The 19735-nt window shown below is 46.3% G+C and overlaps 2 protein-coding genes across 7 annotated transcripts in view; one reads left to right on the forward strand and one right to left on the reverse strand.

Moving 5' to 3' along the window:
• ASH1L (ASH1 like histone lysine methyltransferase) overlaps window positions 1-9392 on the reverse strand; it is a 193703-nt gene extending 184311 nt beyond the window's left edge. For 3 of the 4 annotated variants that reach the window (XM_054507854.2, XM_045876583.3, XM_045876584.3), the window contains exon 1: window positions 8732-9001. The gene's annotated coding sequence lies outside the window, so the exon portion shown is untranslated. Of the gene's footprint in view, window positions 1-8731; window positions 9002-9295 lie in introns of those variants that run through there. The other variant, XM_054507853.2, reaches the window with a different exon arrangement.
• A 334-nt stretch (window positions 9393-9726) lies between these two features.
• DAP3 (death associated protein 3) overlaps window positions 9727-19735 on the forward strand; it is a 34703-nt gene continuing 24694 nt past the window's right edge. For 2 of the 3 annotated variants that reach the window (XM_045876589.3, XM_064593684.1), the window contains exon 1: window positions 9727-9891. The gene's annotated coding sequence lies outside the window, so the exon portion shown is untranslated. The remainder of the gene's footprint in view (window positions 9892-19735) is intronic. The other variant, XM_045876587.3, reaches the window with a different exon arrangement.

The raw sequence follows: 19735 nt of genomic DNA on the forward strand, positions 1-19735 counted from the left end.
GAAAGCAATGGGTTCTGCTATGGAAGAATACACTGGGCTCCTAAAAATCAAAGAAGTGCTCATCAGCTTTAAAGAGAGAACTGTCCCGGGGCACCTGGGTGGCTCAGTCAATTAAGCGTCTGCCTTCAGCTCAGGTCATGATCTCAGGGTCCTGGGATTAAGCCCCACTTCGGGCTCCCTGCTCAGCAGGGAGTTTGCTTCTCCCTCTCCCTCCATCATGCGTGTGCGCATGCTCTCTTTCCCTCAAATAAATAAAATCTTTAATAAATAGAGAACTGTCCTAACTAAACCCAATTCAGTTCAAAGACTTAAGGTTCTCCGCCCCAAAAACTTCACACTGAAAGATATATTCCTGTTCACTTTGGAGACAAGTCCTTGATTTGGTAAGAAGCAGCAGCCAAACATAAAAGCCTAGTCTCGGGGCACCTGGATCAGTTGATAGAGCATGTGACTCTTGATCTTGGGGTTGTAAATTCAAGTCCCATGTTGGGTCTACGCAGAGATTACTTAAACATAAAATTAAAAAAAAAAAAAAAAAAAAAAGCAAAAGCCTGGTCTGGAGTTAAGTGGGAGAACACAAAAAAATTCATAGGTAAGGAAAATAAGATAACATAAATTGAGAATTAGAAAAAATACATATACATGTAACAAAGTTGTTTATACATACTTTCAAAAATGTATTTTGTGTATTCTTACCTCCTACAGGCATCATATACAAGGGAGATCATTTGCTTTCCTAAAAATGTTTTCTCTTTTTAGGAAATAAATAAGAGAAACTAATAATAGTAGCATATCTGTATTATGTACTTGCTGCATGACATATATGATGCTAAGCACTTTTCACATATTATCTGGTACAATCTTTCAACAGCCCTATGCTTTAAGTATTATCGTCATTTTACAGTCAAGAAAACCAAAGACCAGGACGCCTGGGTGGCTCAGTCGTTAAGTGTCTGCCTTCGGCTCAGGTCATGATCCCAGGGTCCTGGGATCGAGTCCCACATCGGGCTCCCTACTCAACAGGAAGCCTGCTTCTCCCTCTCCCACTTCCCCTGCTTGTGTTCCTGTTCTCTCTCTCTCTCTGTCAAATAAATAAATAAATAAAAATCTTAAAAAAAGAAAACCAAAGACCATAAGGATTTTGCTAAAGATTATACAGTAAGTAGCAAAACTGGGACCTGAGCCTAGTCAATCCGATTTCTGACTCCATGATCTTAATCACTATTTAGGATTTTCAACAAATTGAGGGGAAATATACCAATGTGAAGGCTGGGACATTTGTTCATTATTAAGAAAAGCAATTATACAATGTCTTTATTTGGCTGGATACATATTATAATAATCAATGCCGCATTAACTAAGATGTTGAAGGAGTGGAGTATGTTCTAGTAAAAGTTTTTTGAGTAACTAAAACATAAACAATTATTTTCTTGATTTTAATCTTCGTTAAAAATTACCTTTAACAATAACAGCACAGTACTATTTTGTCTAAGAGTGTATGGAACACAGTTCCACCTTTGTTCTGTTGATGATCTCTAAGTACAAAACCCAACCTTACACAGTATTGGAAGACACAGGAAATCATAGGAAAACAGGTAGAAAGTACAGATCCAAATTGCAGTCCCCTAAACTCATTCTGCTATGTTATTTTCATTTTCATACCTTTGCAGATGATCTTCCCCTACCTAGAATGCCCCCTCTAAGCCTTACTGAGTACCTCGTATTTATCCTTTAAGACCCGGCTCTTCCCCTACCCTTGCAGGAAGCTATCCTTAACCTTTTCTTTCTCTCCACAGATTTAATAAATTTTTCCCTTCTCTACCTGGGAGAAATGTACTACGCTGTATATTATAACGTTTAACATGATGTTCCTCTTACTAGATTCACTACTTTTTTTTTTTTTAAGATTTTATTTATTTGAGAGAGAGAGAGCGAGCACATGAGAGGGGGGAGGGTCAGAGGGAGAAGCAGACTCCCCGCTGAGCAGGGAGCCTGATGTGGGACTCGATCCAGGGACTCCAGGATCACAACCCGAGCCGAAGGCAGTCGCTTAACCAACTGAGCCACCCAGGCGCCCATAGATTCACTACTTTCTGAGGCAGGAAAAAAAAAAAAAATCTTCTCCCAACACCTAAGCACAGAAATGGAAATGAGATAAGCATTGGAAAAATGTTAGTTGGTTGAATGAGAGATGAACAGAAAGAATACTTGTTTTTATTTTTTATTTTTTTAAAAGTAGGCTCCAGGCCCAGTGCAGAGATCAAGACATGAGATGAAATCAAGAGTCGGATGCTCAACCAAATGAGCCATCCAGGTGCCACAGAAAGAATACTTGTTAAACAGAATTAAGGGGCGCCTGGGTGGCTCAGCTGGTTAAGCGGCTGCCTTCGGCTCGGGTCGTGATCCGCAGGTCCTGGGATTGAGCCCCGCATCGGGCTCCCTGCTCAGCGGAGAGCCTGCTTCTCCCTCTCCCTCTGCCTACTTGTGCTCTCTATCTCTCTGTCAAATAAATAAAATCTTTAAAAAAAAATTAAAAATAAACAGAATTAAACTTTGACTTTACCTACATTTATATAACATTTTTTCTTTACACACACACACACAAAATTAACTTAAATCTTTGTAGTTGCAAGGTAATTACTCTTTTTTCTTTGATATGCTTCTGCATCTAAATTTTAACTTCCTAACATGTTATCACTTCACTTGATGTAATCTATACTTGTGATTTATATCCTCCAATCTTCTTTGAAGACCTTTATACTACATATAATATTGTTTATCCAGGAATTATTATACATGATTGATTCAGTCCCCCATTTCCTCAAATGTCAGAGTTAGCAGTTTCTTCTTTCAAAGACAATCTTTTAAATTCTCCCCATTCAGCCCTATTAGGCTTCTTGTATTAGTAAACATTTAAATTCTGGTGCTTTCATTTTCATTAGTGCTGAATTTAAAAAACCGTATCATAAGGAATATCTCCTCCATATTCTAAATAATGTCCCTTATATCAAGAGGCCAACAATATAGCTACTTTCTTAATCTGACACTGTCCACCTGGGGTCTTAGGACAAATAAGATGGAATGAGAAGAGTGATTTGGTATCAAGTGTGGAAAAGATAAAATGTAAAACAAGTCAAAGATTCATGATTTATTTACTATGGGACTATAACATAAGCTATAACAAAAGATAAGTTAACCAAAGTTTCACTAGTGATAGAACTTACATTCATAATTATAACTGTCAGCCTTTTATAGAAGGCTAAATTCTACTTTACCAGCAATCACTTCAAATTTGTACATTCTGATACATCTTTGTAACAACAGGAATATTTACTTTCTTTTTCTACAATATTTCCATACTAGTCATGATTACCCTGTTCTGTACCATGGTTTGTATTTAACAACTGAAGCAATGGTATGGACTTTCAAATGACCACAATTAAAATTTCAAAATTCAAAACAATGTTATTTCATACCGTTCAAGCTGATTTTAGACCAATTTCGGCTCCTGTTCAACATCACCAGTATTATCTGATTTCTTAGTGGTAATTAGATCCAGTTAGAAAATCAAGAACAAGAAGAACTCAAAAATGTTTTTAGCATCTTGTTACTAGTACTTAAAAAAAGACTATAAGAGACACATTATTTCTCACTTGTATATTAGAAAAAAGCTTATCAGCTTTTCTGGCAAACACAGAACTGTTTGCATTTTTCAATGCAAACATCTAAAAAGCAGTGAGGTGAATTTTTTTTTTTCTTTAAGATTTTATTTATTTATTTGACAGAGCGATAACGAGAGAGGGAACACAAGCAGGGGGAGTGGTAGAGGGAGAAGCAGACTTCCCGCTGAGCAGGGAGCCCAAAGTGGGGCTCTATCCCAGGACCCCGGGATCATGACCTGAGCCGAAGGCAGACGCTTAACAACTGAGCCACCCAGGCGTCCCAGTGAGGTGAATTCTACTCCTTCATTTCTTACAGTTTGCAGGGGGAATCCATATTGACAGGTAAAATAGATTAGAAGTCGTTTAATTCCACTTATCATCAGATACTTTTATTTAAAAAGTTATATAGACCTAACTATGGAGAAATAATTCCCCATTAAAGTGTAAAAAGAATGTATACACTGAAGTGTTTATGAATGAAATTATATAACATCTGAAAGATTTGCTTCAAAATAAGCAAAGCAGGGGAGGGGAGGCAACAGAGAGGCCAGTAGATGGGGATATATACACTGTGATAACTGGGTGGTGGTAACTGCTGAAGCTGGATGTTGAGTACATAAGAACTCACTACACTAGTCCCTTCATTTCTGTATGTTTGAAATTTCCCACATTTAAAAAAATGAACAAAATAAAATGGAAAAAGTATACAATCCTGTCATCAACTTGTGTATGTCTGAGAGCAAATGACTAAAAACTATGAAAAGCAAAACCAATTAATGCTAAAATAAATTTTATAGATTCTTCAAATATACAAAAGTTAGATGTTCAATGAAGGCAATACAACTCTTGAAATAACAAGGTTATTAAATTTCTGTCATCACTTAAATCTATAATTTATTATGTTGTGCCAATATCACACTACCATTAACCACCCCCAATGAGGCAGTCACTAAAATACTGATTTCTAAAACATGAAATTAAGATTGACAGTTATCATTAACTAAGAAAACAAATAAGTTTGAAAAGCTAGCCTCTCCATACAAAATATAAAAAAATTACAATTTAAAGAAAAAACTAATTTTAAAACAGTAGCAAAATAACTCAAAATAAAACAAAAATTACTTTCATTTCCCTCTTTTACAGCAACCAGGTTTAAGACATCTCATGCTTCTAGAAAGGCTGACACAAAGTAGACCTCACAGCAGACATCAGTAAGACTGTATATTACCTTTAAATGACTCAGACCAACACACATAACTCAAATAGAAATATGAAATTTTTAACTGGAGATGCATCACCTACAGATATGGTAAAACTTCTCCACTGTGTATAGGCAGATCATTTTGGCAGAACTGAATGTGGCCACTTCTTTATTTGTAGGCCTGCAAGACTTAGGATAAAACCTCAAGTGGTACTTCTAATGCCATAAAGACACAATGCCTAGCAAGATATATAGAAATAAAGTTATGCTCCACATTTTAGAACACAACTCAAAAATATGACATGAAAATTGCTTTCATTACCTGATCCTTAAAGATCCTGAATAATTTTTTGTAATTATTACAAGCATTTTTTTTTTAAAGATTTTATTTATTTATTTATTTGACAGAGAGAGAGAGAGCGAGAGAGGGAACACAAGCAGTGGGAGTGAGAGAGGGAGAAGCAGGCTTCCCGCGGAGCATGGAGCCCGATGCGGGGCTCGATCCCGGGACCCTGGAATCATGACCTGAGCCGAAGGCAGACGCTTAACAACTGAGCCACCCAAGCGCCCCACAAGCATTATTTTTTAAATAATGAAGTATCTCATACATCCAAGACTATATAAATATGTACCTATATGCACTACACACGTGTATAACATGTTATTTTGAAAACCCACAAATTTACTACCCAAGGTAAAAATTAGAGAAAATATTAAACTTTTCACAAATTTCCAAGACCTTCTTACAGAGAGGCCATGACAATAAAGAGAAGAGACAATCACACCATTTTTCTTCAGATCTTTCCATTATCTTACCGAATATTGTAATCTGTGCTATCAAAACACCTTTCTGAATTTCTTGTTCTTTTAAAAATACAGTGATTATTTTAAATTTCCAGTATTGGATTCATGCGTAGTCTGTCAAACAGCTACTGCATTTTACCTCAGAAGAGTTTCCTGGATGCATGCATACCCCCAAAAAATGACATTAAGACCTTTGTTACAAACTCACCACAGAAATACATTGAAAACAAGATAAGGAATGCAACCAAAGTGTGCCTGCTTTTCAAAAACACCAGATGATACCAAAACACATATCATAGCTACAAGTTGCATAGAGAGTGGGAAGACTTTATAGCTTCTTGAGAATTAATAACAGCAAAAACTCTGCAATTAAGTCATGAAACCTCGACTTCCAGGAATATTCTTCCCTCCTCTTTGCCCTTTTGAAAACTCCACCATCATAGAATCCTTAGCTTCTACTGGATTAGAATCTCTCCAGGGACAGAGGCCATATATTACTCATCTTTGTGTCTCCTGCAGAGAATTGAGTCAATAATGTTTGTTATACATAACATAAACTCCAGTAAAATGAGCTTCAGAAGCTTCAGTCCCAATGCAAAACTGCAAAGAGAAGTTTAAGAATAGAAAGGAAAAGAATAAAGCTATAAATATTTGAGCAATATATTTTCTTACCACCTAATTCAGAATCATGTACTAACACTGCAAAAATGAATTTGTAAAGAATAAAGAATAAGGGTGCCTGGGTGGCTAAGTTGGTTAAGTGACTGCCTTCGGCTCAGGTCATGATCCCGGAATCCTGGGATCGAGTCTCACATCGGGCTCCCGGATCAGCAGGGAGCCTGCTTCTCCCTCTGACCCTCTCCCCTCTCATGCTGTTTCTCTCTCTCTTTCTCTCAAATAAATAAATATGTTAAAAAAAAAAGAATAAAAAATAAAAGACATGACCTTAAAGTTCTCCTTACTTTCAGCACACTCAAAAACTGTCACAGAATCTTTCACCTTAAACTCATACCAACATCGTCATCTCCAAACAAAGCTCTATGTATTTTAAAAGGCTTTCAAATGAGACCTAAATATAAAAAGGTTCTACTTCATCACAATTTAAGTTCCTGAAATTGTATGCATAATTTGTGTGATTGTGTTTATGCTCATTTAACAGTGAGCGTCTTTCATCAGATTCTCAGAAGGATAAGTGACCCAAAAAAACTTTAAGAACTACTAATCTAGCATATCAAAAACTCTGTTTTCCAGAGATAATACAGTTAAGCTGCCTTAGTGCGAGTATTTTTCCCTCATATTCACTGACGGGATCCTTACTGCAAAATCAGTCTTCAAAGAACTCCTTCAGCTCAGCCAAAAAGGCCCAATATCCACAGGAATGTATAGCAACAACTCGCAGATCCCCAAAACAGTTTATTCATAAATGCCAGAAGAAAGTGCCAAAGAAGGTACACTGTATCACAAACTTGCCACGCTTTTAGACTGGTGAACAGACTTGTATCCTTCCACATAGAAACGTCTGGGATATGTAAATTCCCTCCAAACTGAACAGACTTTTTAGGAAAGTTTTGGTTTCAATTCCAACACTGACTCGGCCTCCCTGCTGGACTTAATAACCTACCACTGTCAAGACAAGTCCCGTCATACGCACCCAGGTTGTTTCAACAGGGTCACCTTGATTCTTCGCACCCCCAGGCAGGGACCACTTCCTGAGTAATTACTCAGTAAAGTGCTGAATGAATGAAAGGAGGTCCTCCCCCCCATAGATCTAAAGTTAAGCCGCCAGCTGCTCCAGTGCAAGCTTGAGCCGTGCAAGACATCCCTCCCTCCCTCCCACAGGCTAAGCGTCAGAAATGCCCTGATTCCCGCACACACAAGAAATAATCTAGGTGCGGATGCCCACTCCCTACAGGCCAACCTATGATCCGTACCCACGTGCGACACGACTCGTCTCTGGCAGCTGCGATCCGGCCGGGCGCCTGTGCCCCTATCTTCCCGGAAACCGGACTGGCCTGACAAGACCTCTGAGCCGCCCGAGGCGTGCGGTGAACGGACTACGAGCAAGCAGTCGCACCCCCTGAGGTCGAGCCTCAACTTTGTCACCAACTTAAGCGCGTGACCTTGGCAAAAGGACCTCTTTACGCCTCCCTTTCCTCCTTTACAATCGGGAGAAAACGTCTCTTCTACCCTTTCTACCATTTCCACGCGGAGGGGTAGGATCACAAAGACAGAAGGAGCCTTCTGAAAAGCTTTACTCTGCGCCAAGCGTCCTTCCTCGCAGCCTCGCGGGCGCTGGTCGGTTACAGACACGCCGGGGGTTCTCGCGCACACCACCCGCTCCCGTCGGGGGAGCTCCCCACAGCACAACCGGCCACGACGACGGGCCCCGGCCCCGGCCCCGGCCGCACACACAGACGCCACGCCGTGCGCGGTACCGCCATGACTCCTCTCTCCCAGGCAGCACTAAGGCGCTCCACACGCGCGCCAGCCGGAAGGGAACGTCCCCGATTTTCGCTCAGAAATGAGCTAACTCGTGAGGGGATCTCCGGCACACTTGCACAAACCCGAGCCAACTCTCCCGAACACTTTCCTCCTCGCACGCACACACAAACACAGCCGCTCGGCACCGGCACACCGTCGGTCTCCCAGACCCAAACCACGCCTGTCCTCGTCCGAACTCCCAGGACAGCCGTTCAACTTACAGCCCCGGGAGGGCCGAGCGCGCCGGGCCGAGCCCCCGGAGGCCCGCGCCCGGGATGCCCCCGCCGCGCCCCCGCGGCGCGCCAACCAACCTGTCAGGGGCCCGGGCGACTCCGCCTCCGCTCGCCGACTTTCCCGCCCCCTCCCCCGGCCGGGAGCCCGCCCGTCAGGGACACCCCTTCCCCCCCGCCGGGAGGGACTTCCCGGTACGCTCAGGATCCCCTCGCCGCCCTCCCCTCCCCCACCCCCGCCGCCGCTCCGCGGAGGTCCAGGTCCGGGAGGTGACAGGGGCTCCCGGGCCGCGCAGGCTCGCCTCGCTCGCGGAGCACTTAGGCCCGAGGCCTCCGCGGGCGCTTCTGCTCACCGTGTCAGAGGCCGAGGCCGAGCGAGAGCAGAGTGCAGGGAAGAGGGGAAGGGGGGCGGCCGCCAGCAGGCTCCTCCGCGTCCCCGCCGCTTGTCAGGAGGCGGCCCGCGGTGCGCGGACTGGCGGAAACGCGAGCGAAGAGAAGGGAAAGGCGTGGGGCTGAGCAGGGGCCGCCGAGGGGAGGCGGTCCCGCAGGCGCGACGGGGATCGGCTCCCCCTCCGCAAAGCGAACCCAAAATGGCGGCGGGAGCGGCGGCGGCAGAGCGGCGGCGGCGGCGGCGGCTGCTCGGGAGGGAGGGCGGGCGCGAGCGAAGGGCGCCTCGTGCCCCCCACCTCCCCCAGCCCCTCCCCGCGGCCCCCCCGGCCCCCCGCCCCCGACTCGGACGGCAGCGCGCGCACGCCCGCCCGCACGCGCCGGACGGTCTCCGGGCTCGCCGCTCGCTCTCCCCCCGACCCCCGCCTTCGGCCGCCTGGCGCACCCGCCGGCCCGTCGGCGCTCGCTCGCACGGCCCCCGCTCCCCGCGGGCCCTGTCAGGGCGGCCGGGCGCGGGCCCTCACGCGTACCTTCGGCGGCGCGAGCCCCAGCCTCCTCCTCCTCCACCGCCTCTTCTTTCCTCCCCCCCTCCCCGCCCCCACGGCCACCAACCGCCGCCACGGCCGCCGCCGCCGCCGCCGCCGCCGCCCCCCCACATGCCCTCCGCCCCTCGCGCGCGCACCTCCCACAATCCCCCCGCCGGACCGTTCCATTCTCGCGGCCGCCGCAGCGGGAGGGAGGGCCGGCGCCGCGGCGGGGCTGTCGCGAGGAGCGGAGCCGCGCGAGCGCCGGGCAGGGCCCGGGCCGACTCACCTCCCCGGCCGCCGCGCCGCGCCGCCGCCGCTGCCTTGCGCGCTCCGCCGCCGGGCCGCGGCGCGCGCCTCGAGGGCGGCCCGGCTCCCCTCCGCGGGCCGGCGGTTGGAGGCCGCGGCGGCTGCGCGGTGAGCAGCTTCCTGCCGAACGGCCCGAGTTCGCCCGTCTTCTGCGGGAAGCGCGGAGAGCGGCCGGCTGCCGGCGGGGCGTGCTGCTCGCGGCCCTGGGACCCCCGCCGCGCCGCCCGCCGGGGAAGGAGCCGGCGCCGGGGTGCGCCCTCGAGGGCAGGGTGCAGGATCCGAGCCCCCGCGAGGTAGGGGTGAGGCCCTGGGGCCGGCGGCTGTCCTGGGGCTTCCTTCCGGGCTCTGTGTGGCGGACTCGGACCCGCGGGGAACCCGCGCGCTGGCCGCCTTTCTGCGTTGGGTGTAAAGCCCAGCCTGGGCTGCTTGGGTTTCTCGCCACGGTGACCCGCACGGTGCGTGCGAGCACTTTCGCCGTTCCCCTTGGCTGGGTGATACGTCCTCAGCCTCGCCCGGCAGCTTGAAGGCAGAGGGTAAAGAAACCACGTATTTCTAGTTCAGTGCTGGGCTCGATCTTCCAGTTCTTGCGTGTCCTTGAGAAAGTTGTTTTTCTTCGGTATTTACCAAAAAAACCCGTACGAGTGGGCAGAAAAATTAGTTGAGTCCAAATCGGCCTTCAGAGAGTGTTCCCGTGCACGGACCTGGTGCAGGTCAGCTTTGTGGGCGCAGTTGCTAGTGTGTGTCCTGTTCTCCAAGCGGTTCACGAAACAGTGCGAACCGACTCCTGGCAGATTTCTGCAGCTCCTGATGCTGCTTTATCAACATTTGGCCCCAACACCTACTTTTTCTCGATGAGGGAACTCAGGAGAACTATGAGCTGTCAAAACCCGAAGTCTGCCTAATCTAGTTTTTAGTTTCATCCAAAGGGTAAAGTAGAATACATTCCCGGAGGGATCTCCTTGGGTTCCCTTTCCTTCACTTCCGTGGGCTTGTAGGGATCCAGGAAACAGTTTGAAAATCACTCTACTAGACTGAGCTTAAAGCCCTATTCAAGCTCTCAAGTTCGAGTAGACATACCCCCCTTTCCACATTTCAATGTATGGATCAGGTTTTGTTTGTTTGCTCTGTATTTTTTAAGGTAAAGAGGAAGTCAGCTTTAATGACCTCACTGTATGTTTGCTTTTCCTAACCATGTATTAAGTCTCAGCTCTTTCATGGAGCCTATCTAGGTTTACTTTGATCTTTCTTTAATTGTGTCGTATATGCAAATGTGTTACCCTACCAACATTTTTAATTTGATGGCAGGGACTAGGTCTAACACTTCTTGTGCATTCTTTTATAACCCTAGTGCAATGTAAGTAGTGGAAATGTTAAAAGAATGTTAGATACTTAAAATCTGAGAAGGGAAAGAGAAACATTTGTGGAATGCCATAACAGTAGAGCATGTGTTCCTGCTTTAATAACACTTTGAGGTATATCATCCTAATCCCCATTTTACAGATGAGAAGCCTGAGGCTCAGAGAAGTCCAGAAACTTTATCTTTAGATTTCACTTTACCTGGGGTGCCTGGGTGGCTCAGTCCGTTAAGCGTCTGACTTCTGCTCAGGTCACGATCTCAGGGTGCTGGGATTGAGCCCTGCTCAGCAGGGAGTCTCCTTGTCCCTCTGCCTCTCCCCCCACTTATGATTGTGCTCTCTCTCTCAAATAAAATCTTTAACTGTGCCTGTCCTAAAAACCTTTTTCACGATACCACATTGTTTTCGTAGTAAAAATTTATCATCACCAACATAAGTATATATGCTACGAAGAAAAGACAATGGATTCCACTGCACCCGTATACAAAGAAGGGTGCTTACTTATGGTTTCTGCCTTCATCTTGCTTTCATGAATTGTCAGCTAAGTATAGACAAGATAGTACCCTGTTCTTTTGTATAAGCTCCAGTGCCTACTAACCAATATTAAATACTCAGTAAAATGACCATATTGAATGAATGAAACCTGAATAACTTGAACCAGGGAAAGTATGGAAGGCAGAATAATGGTCCCCCAAAGATGCCCATGGCCCAGTCCCTGGATCCTGTGCATATGTTACATGGCAAGAGGGAATTAAGGACGCAGATGGAATTAAGTTTGCTAATCAGCTAACCTTAAAATAGGGAGATTATCCTGGATTATGTGGTAGGCCCACTATAAGTAACAAGAGTTGTGAAAAGATGGAAGAGGGAGCAGAAGAGTCAACGTCTGAATGCTGCTATATGACAAAGGCTTGACCAGCTGTTGCAGGCTTTGAAGATGAAAGAGCAGCCTCTAAAAACTGCAAAAGTCAAAAAACCAGGTTCTCTACTGGAGCATCCAGAAAGAACACAACTGTACATATACACTTTGATTTTGGACTTCTAAACCACAGAACTCTGAGGTGACAAACTTGTGTTGTTTTATGCTACTAAGTTTGTGGTAATTTGTCACAGCAGCTAGGAACTAATGCAGAAAGGGGAGCCAAATCATGATTAAGCTCTAGAATACCTGCCTTGGATTGTGGTTTTGTGCTTTAACTCAAGAGTTTGTTTTGTTTTTGTTTGGGGTGCCCGAGTGGCTCAGTCGTTAAAGTGGCTGCCTTCCGTTCCGCTCAGGTCATGATCCCAGGATCCTGGGATCGAGCCCCGCATCGGGCTCCCTGCTCAGCGGGAAGCCTGCTTCCCCTCTCACACTCCCCTTGCTTGTGTTCCCTCTCTCGCTGTGTCTCTCCCTGTCAAATAAATAAATAAATAAAATCTTTTAAAAAATTAAAGTTTTTCTTTTTTTAAAGATTATTTATTTATTTATTTGAGAGAGAGAGAAGGAGAGAGAGAGAACACATGAGAGGGGATAGGGTAAGAGGACGAAGCAGACTCCCTGCCGAGCAGGGAGCCCGATGCAGGACTCGATCCAGGGACTCCGGGATCATGACCTGAGCCGAAGGCAGTCGCTTAACCAACTGAGCCACCCAGGCGCCCCTAAAGTTTGTTTTGTTTTTAAGATTTTATTTATTTGAGAGAGAGAGCACGAGCAGGGGGAAGGGTGGAGGGGAATGAGCAGAGGGAGAGGGACAAGCAGACTCCGCGCTGAGCATGGAGCCAGACTCGGGGCTTGATCCCAGGACCCTGAGATCATGACCTGAGCCGAAATCAAGAGTCGACGCTTAACTGACTGTGCCACCCAGGCGCCTCCGTGCTTTAATCCATAAAATGAGGGTATGGTTCAACGGAAAATTTGCCCCAAATAAAGTGATCTGCACTCAGCCAAGCTGCCTAGATTTCCAGTATTTCCCTGCCGCTCTGCTTCTGGCATCAGTCCCCAAGCTGTAAATGGACAGCTGGGTTCTATGGTCCTACTGTACAGCAGCAATCTTCGCTAACTAAGCTGCCTTCAGACTTGCCTACTAGAATAGAAGCAATTAAACATTTATTTCATGGTGCTTCCTTGCTGGGGTGTTGTCTAAATGCAGGATAGATAAGCAGGAAAACCTCTTCACTACAAACTTCAAAATAAGGTTTCAAATGTTAAAAATTTTTAAAGATAAAAGTCAACTAGAATATCATCATGGTTGACTTTACATCTGACAAGTTGTGGGTAAATACTATATAAGCATAGTAGTCTAAAGAATTTTCTTTTAACAAGGGAAGAACTCTGAAATTTTGGAGGTGGGGGGGGTACCAAGATTTTAAACTACTGCTTCAGGGGATGGATTGCCTATTAGTAAAGTATCAGTGGACACTCCAGACTGCATGGGTGCAAAGCCTAGGTGTGAAAAGTTAGGTAGAACCTTAGTGGTAGTAACACATTGTAGATTTAGATACTACAGTTATCTCCATTTAGAAATGAGGAAACAGCCACACAAAGTTTAAGTAACTTGCTCAAGGTCACACAGCTATGAAGTAGGAGAGCCAGGTTTCAGATTTCAACACTTAGATTCTACAGTCCATGCTTTTAGCCATTCTGCCATACTTGCCACTCTGTTTTCTTTGTCTGTAAATTGGAGATACTACCTACATCATAGGGTTGTTGTAAAGGTAAAATGAGTTAATTCACATAAAGCGCTTAGAGCAGTCCCTGACTTACAGAAAGTGTTAGTAATATGTTAGCTGTTGCTGTCGTTGGAGCCCTAGATTATTTTCCAATGTGCTTGAGTCACTGGAAGAAAGGAAACATCAATGCGGATGCTCCTTACTTCTGCCTTGACCAGCACAGTCCTTGTATCTCTTTTATATGTTAGTGCTGTTGTTGCTCTTAGCTTGGTAGAAGTTAGATTGCCAGAGGAGGGAAATGTCTGGGAAACACACTAGAGTGCCCTTGTTTTACAGGTAGGAAACTTGGGCCCAGAGAGAAGGAAAAAAAGACTTCTGCGAGCTTAAAACAATGTTGTTTTTTCCTGTAGAAAATGTTATGTGAAAGGTACTCATCTGAGAATGCAAAGGGCTTATCAAACAGTCTTGAGGTAGATTTAGATGTGGTGTAAGGACCCACTACTTTTAATTACTTATCTTCAATCTCTAACAGTTTGATGCAGCAAGGTTTTCTATCCACAGAAGTATAATTCACGCGGAAAATTATGTGTTAGCTTTAAAGGATTTCACTAAGGGTTTGTTGATTTAATTTTGTAAAATTTACTCTTTGCCTAGGTAATAGCAAAGGGGTTCAGATTCAAAAAGTACAAAAGATACCACCCTCCCTTTTCCTGCTCCCATAGGAACCCATTCCTTCGCCCTGAAAGCAACTAGTATTAACAATTTTTGTATATCCTTCAAAATATGGACCTTTTTACAAATTGTATATATATTTTCCCCCTTTTACACAAGTGATAGCTAACTGTATATATTGTTCTGTGCTTTTAATCCCCTACTTAATACATACTGGAGATTCTTCTTCATTAGTATGCAGAGAGCTCCTAGGGTTGTTTTGTTTCTAAACAGCTGCATGATGTTGCATTGTATGGATATGCTGTTTATCTGCTGGTGACAGATATTTAGGTTCTTTCCATTTTAATATTAGAAACAGTGTTGTAATTGAATAATCTAATATACATAGCAATCTTTGTTTTTATTACATCACTGTAAAAATGGCTTTGCTTAGGTCTCATTAAAAAAATCTTTTTAACATGGACACCTTACTGAAGTTTGGACAGTTTTTATTACATAAACAATATTATTAATATTGCTAATTATTGTTAATAACATTACAAATCAAAATCAAAAAAAGAAAGTTACCTGCAACATGAGCACCACCATAGATCAGATTGTTTTTTTATATCTTTTTCTTTAAGTCTTCACGCATCTCCACTTCACAACACTAATCTGATGCACCGTTGGGTTGAGCTCAACATAGGTGTACCCCTGAGCCCTAAAGTTGTAGGGTGGTAAGGCTGGGCATGTGCGTTCATGTAACAGGCCTTCTGTGAAGCCTTCAGAAGCCTCTCCGGTGTTTCACACGTTCAGTTTGTTGAGGAGGATAGTTCCACGGGTACAACGCAGAGCTTGCAGAGCTCTGCACTTGTTCAGGTTTGTCATAATCAATGTGTTTCAAAGAAACGCCTTTACTTCGAGAGCCCAAGCCTGGGGAGTAGATACAACAAGGATTACAGAAACCAGCATAACAAATCCTGTTTTTTCTAACTAAAATTATGAGAGCAGTGGGATTAGTCTCCATGAACCAAATTTTTCCTATAGGACTCGGGATTTAGAACAATCTTTCTCAACCTCAGCGCTCACTATTGACATTGGAGCCTGGGTAATTTGTTGTGGGAGACTCTTCTGTGCCTGACAGGATGGTCAGCAAAATCCCTGGCCTCTACACACTAGTCGCCAGCACCACTCCCCCAAGTTGTGACAACCAAGAATGCGTCCAGACATTACTAAATGTCCCCCAGGGGGCAAAATTGCCCCAGTTGAGAACCACTGGTTTAGAAAAAGAATTGCTGGGGTGCCTGGGTGGCCCAGCCAGTTAAGCGTTTGCCTTCAGCTCGGGTCATGATCCCAGGGTCCTGGGATCGAGCCCCGTTATCAGGCTCCCTGCTCAGCCGGGAGCTGCTTCTCCCTCTTCTCCCCACTCGTATTCTATCTGTCTCTCTCTCTCTCTCAAATAAATAAAATCTTAAAAGAAAAAGAATTGCTGATCACCAGGACATCAATCTTTCTTTGGTAGAGAAAAAGTCATGGCAGAGTAATACAACCTTTTTGTCTGAATTCCTAGAACGGTAAGTCAAAATAATGAGATTACATATATTGTGTCTTCATTTGACAGTCTCGTTGTGGCCTTTTGGGGAAACACGTCCTGACTGTTTAACTGTTTGAATAACCATACCCAATGCCTCTGTGTTAAATAGGTTGAAATCCCCTTTACCATTGACATCCGTGCAGGAGTTCTCACTCGTAGCTGCACGTTGGAATCAGCTGGGGAACTTTAAAAAATCGCCAGTATCGTAAGTGTCCCTATGAGAGATTGTGATTTAATGGGTCTGAGATAGAGCCTGGGCGTCAAACATTTTGATGACAGGCGGGCCTCGTTTTGCCGCGCCCGGCCGTGGGGTGCTTCGCCGCCGCCGGGTTTTTACAAACGGGAGGTTCGGGGCAACCCCGCGTTGGCCCGGTGCCCCGACAGCAGGTGCTCTCTTCCCGTCTCGCTCACAGTCTGGTGATTCTCACAGCATCTAAAACTTCTCCATTATTCGACGTTTGTGGTGATGGGTGCCAAGCGATCGCTGATGCGCCAGCGTCACTGTGTGGGGGCCCCGCAGGCTGCACCCACACGCGACGGCCGACTTAGCCGGCGCGTGTGTGCCCACGGCTCTCTCCCTCCCCGCGGGCCTCCCTCGTCCCTGAGCCACGGCGGTGCGGACACGAGGCCAGTTAATGACCCTACGACGGCCTCGAAGCGTCGGGTGAAGGCGAGAGTCGCACGTGCGGGGCTGGCAGTGAGAGGCGAGCAGGGGTGAGGCTGAGCGAGGAAGGCGCGTCCAGAGCCGACAGCCCGAAAGCCCGCGCCTCTCGCGCCAACGGTCAGCCGCGCTGTGAGCGCACAGGAGACGTCGTCGGGGGAAACTGCAAGTGCGAGTCCAGTGCGCACACAGGCCGAGGAGAAGCGAGCCGGCCTGCTGCTGCCGTGGACGGGGTCGCGGCGGTGCGGACCGAGCATTCGGGCAGCCACGCACCCCCTTCTGCCGAAGTCGAGTCCGGAGCAAGGCCCCAGCGGGAAGGCCGAGCCCGGGTCGGGGCTGCGGGAACGCAGCCCGGGCCGGCAGGGGCTGCTTCGTGGGGTGTCGGCAGAGAAGCCGTCTCTGTAACCCAGAAGCGGCCGGGGAAGCAGCAGGGTCCCCCGAAGGTGGAGCTCGGAGACTTCCTGGAGGTGGCTACGCGACCGACCCACTGGCCACGTGGACGAGACCGCCTTCCCCGGGAAGACGATGCCTCCGGGGCCCTCGTGGCTGGAGAGGAGGGGTCGGTGTCCGGCTTCCAGGCTGCAGAGAACAGGCCGCCTCTCTCGTCAGGGGCTGAGGCCGCCGAGACTCTAAGTGGAGCCCACGCTCGTTGACCGTTCCCAACATCGCGGGCCCTTCGGGGTGAGGCCGCCTCTGCTCCGCCTGTGCTCTGGAAACGGCCCGGCCAAGCCCGGACGGCGGCTCGTCTGCCTGCAACGCGGCGGACCGGAGGCCCGGAGTCCGCGCTGAGACCTGCTCGCCAAACAGACCCCTTCGCTCTGGCTCACCGACAGCGCGCCGCTGCGGCTCTGCTTGTCCAGAGGTTTTTCGAGACAGGAACTAAAAATACCACAAACGGCTACCACTCGCAACTCTTTGTGTGGCTCGAGATTTCTAACGTTGTGCGAACAGAGAAAAAGCTGGATTTCGTTTGATGCGAGCTGAAGAAACTGCAACTCGGTTTCGTACTTTTTAAGTCCGGCGGAGTTAACGTGCGGTGTCGGATGTGCAGTATAGACATTCCAAACTTCCACACGTAGCTCAGGGCTCGTCGTGGTAAGTGGACCCCAAGTCCCCTTCATCTGTTTCCCCGTGTCCCCCCCCCAGTGACCTGCAGCGTGCTCTCTAGAGTCAAGAGTCTCTTTTTTCTTTGTTTTGTTTCTTAAATTCCACATGTGAGTGAGAGCATATGGTCTTTGTCTTTCTCTGATTGACTTATTTCACTTAGCAGCATACTCTCTAGATCCATCCACGTCATTGCAAATGGCAAAATTTCATCTTTTTGATGGTTGAGTAATATTCCTGTGTGTGTGCGCACGCGCCTTCCACATTTTTATTCATTCATCTTTCAAGGGACACCCGCGCTGCTTCCATAATATGGCTACTGTAAGTAATGCAATCAACATAGGGGTGCATGTATCTTTTCTTTTATTTATTTATTTATTTATTTGAGACAGAGAGAATGAGAGACAGAGAGCATGAGAGGGGGGAGGGTCAGAGGGAGAAGCAGACTCCCCGCCGAGCAGGGAGCCCGATGCGGGACTCGATCCCAGGACCCTGGGATCATGACGTGAGCCGAAGGCAGACGCTCAACCGTCTGAGCCACCCAGGCGCCCTGCATGTATCTTTTCGAATAAGTGTTTTCATATTCTTTGGGTAAATATCCAGTAGTGGAATTACTGGATCATATGGTAATTGTATTTTTAATTTTTTGAGGAACCTCCATGCTGTTTTCCGCAGTGGCTGCACCAGCTTGCATTCCCATCAACCGTGCTCGAGGGTGTTCCTTTCTCTCCACAGCCTCGCCGGCACTTGCTGTTTCTTGTGTTTTTGGTTTTAGCCATTCTGGCAGGTGTGAGGTCGTACGTCATTGTGGTTTTGATTTGCATTTCCCTGATGCTGAGTGATGCTCAGCATGTTTTCATGGGTCTGTTGGCCATCTGGAGGTCTTCTCTGGAGAAATGTCTGTTCATGTCTTCTGCCAATTTTTAATTGATTGGGGTTTTTTGTTTTGTATGGTTTGGTTTGGTGTTGAGTTGTAGAAGTTCTTTATATCCTGACCCTTTATAGGATATATTATTTGCAAATATCTTCTCCCATTTAGTAGGTTGTCTTTTAGTTTCGTTGATTGTTTCCTTTGCGGTGCAGAAGCTATTTATTTTGATGTAGTCCCAACAATTTATTTTTGCTATTGTTTTTCTTGCCTCAGGAGACAAATCTAGAAAAATGTTGCTATGTCCAAGGTCAGAGAAATTATTGCCTGTGCTCTCTTCTAGGATTTTTATGGTTTCAGTTCTCACATTTACGTCTTTAATCCATTTTGAGTTTATTTTTTGTGTATGGTGCGAGAAAATGTTCCGTAATTTCTGATTTAGAATTTTATCGAAACAACTTCTAGTTCTCATTGGTTAACTTTATAACTAAATGTTAAAAACTGTGTACTTACAAAAATTTCTATTACATAGAAGACACCTACAAACTGAAAAAAGTTTCAATATTAATAAAATGGATTTTAATAATTACTTTGCTAAGATCAAAATCAACAAATAGCTGCACAGGTAAATGACGGAGGCCACCTAGGAAGAACATGGTATAGTGATAAGGATGGAGGCTCTTAAGTCCAACAACCATGTTTGCATGCGAGAGTCTCCATTTTTTAACAGTACAGTGGTTTCCATGTGTCAGAAGAGTTGTGAGTTTTCTAGCTCCTTAAATAGAGAGGTCAAGTGTGCTTCCCTCCCCCGCCCCGAAACTGTAATGGGCTGCATTAGAACGTGACCGACTGCTGGCTCTGAGCCAGGTTGGAAGAGGTCTTTAGTGTTTGAGCTCTCCGGGACCTTTGCCACTGCTATGACAAGTCAGGTCACACCGCCACAAGATGAGAGACAGTGTGGAGCAGAGTCAGTCACCCCAGCTAAGACGACCGTGCCTAGCCAGCCAACCCTAGATGCGTGCGGAAGCCCACCAGAGATAGCCAGACCTGATCCAGAACAAAGAATTAACAAGCCTGGAGCTACGGACTTGTGAGCAATGATAACAAGAGATTGCGTGAAGCCACTGAGTTTTGGGGTGGTCTGTTACACAGCGACAGCTGGTACAGTGCTTAAAAATGATGCTGTGCTGATAAAATGACCCAAAGCATGTAATGTCTGCAGCACATTGCCGGACGTATAGTAATCAGGACTAAA

This window comes from Mirounga angustirostris, unplaced genomic scaffold, assembly GCF_029215605.1.
Source record: "Mirounga angustirostris isolate CCGP_5_RB_7025 unplaced genomic scaffold, mMirAng1.0.hap1 SCAF_6, whole genome shotgun sequence".
Lineage (NCBI taxonomy): Eukaryota > Metazoa > Chordata > Mammalia > Carnivora > Phocidae > Mirounga > Mirounga angustirostris.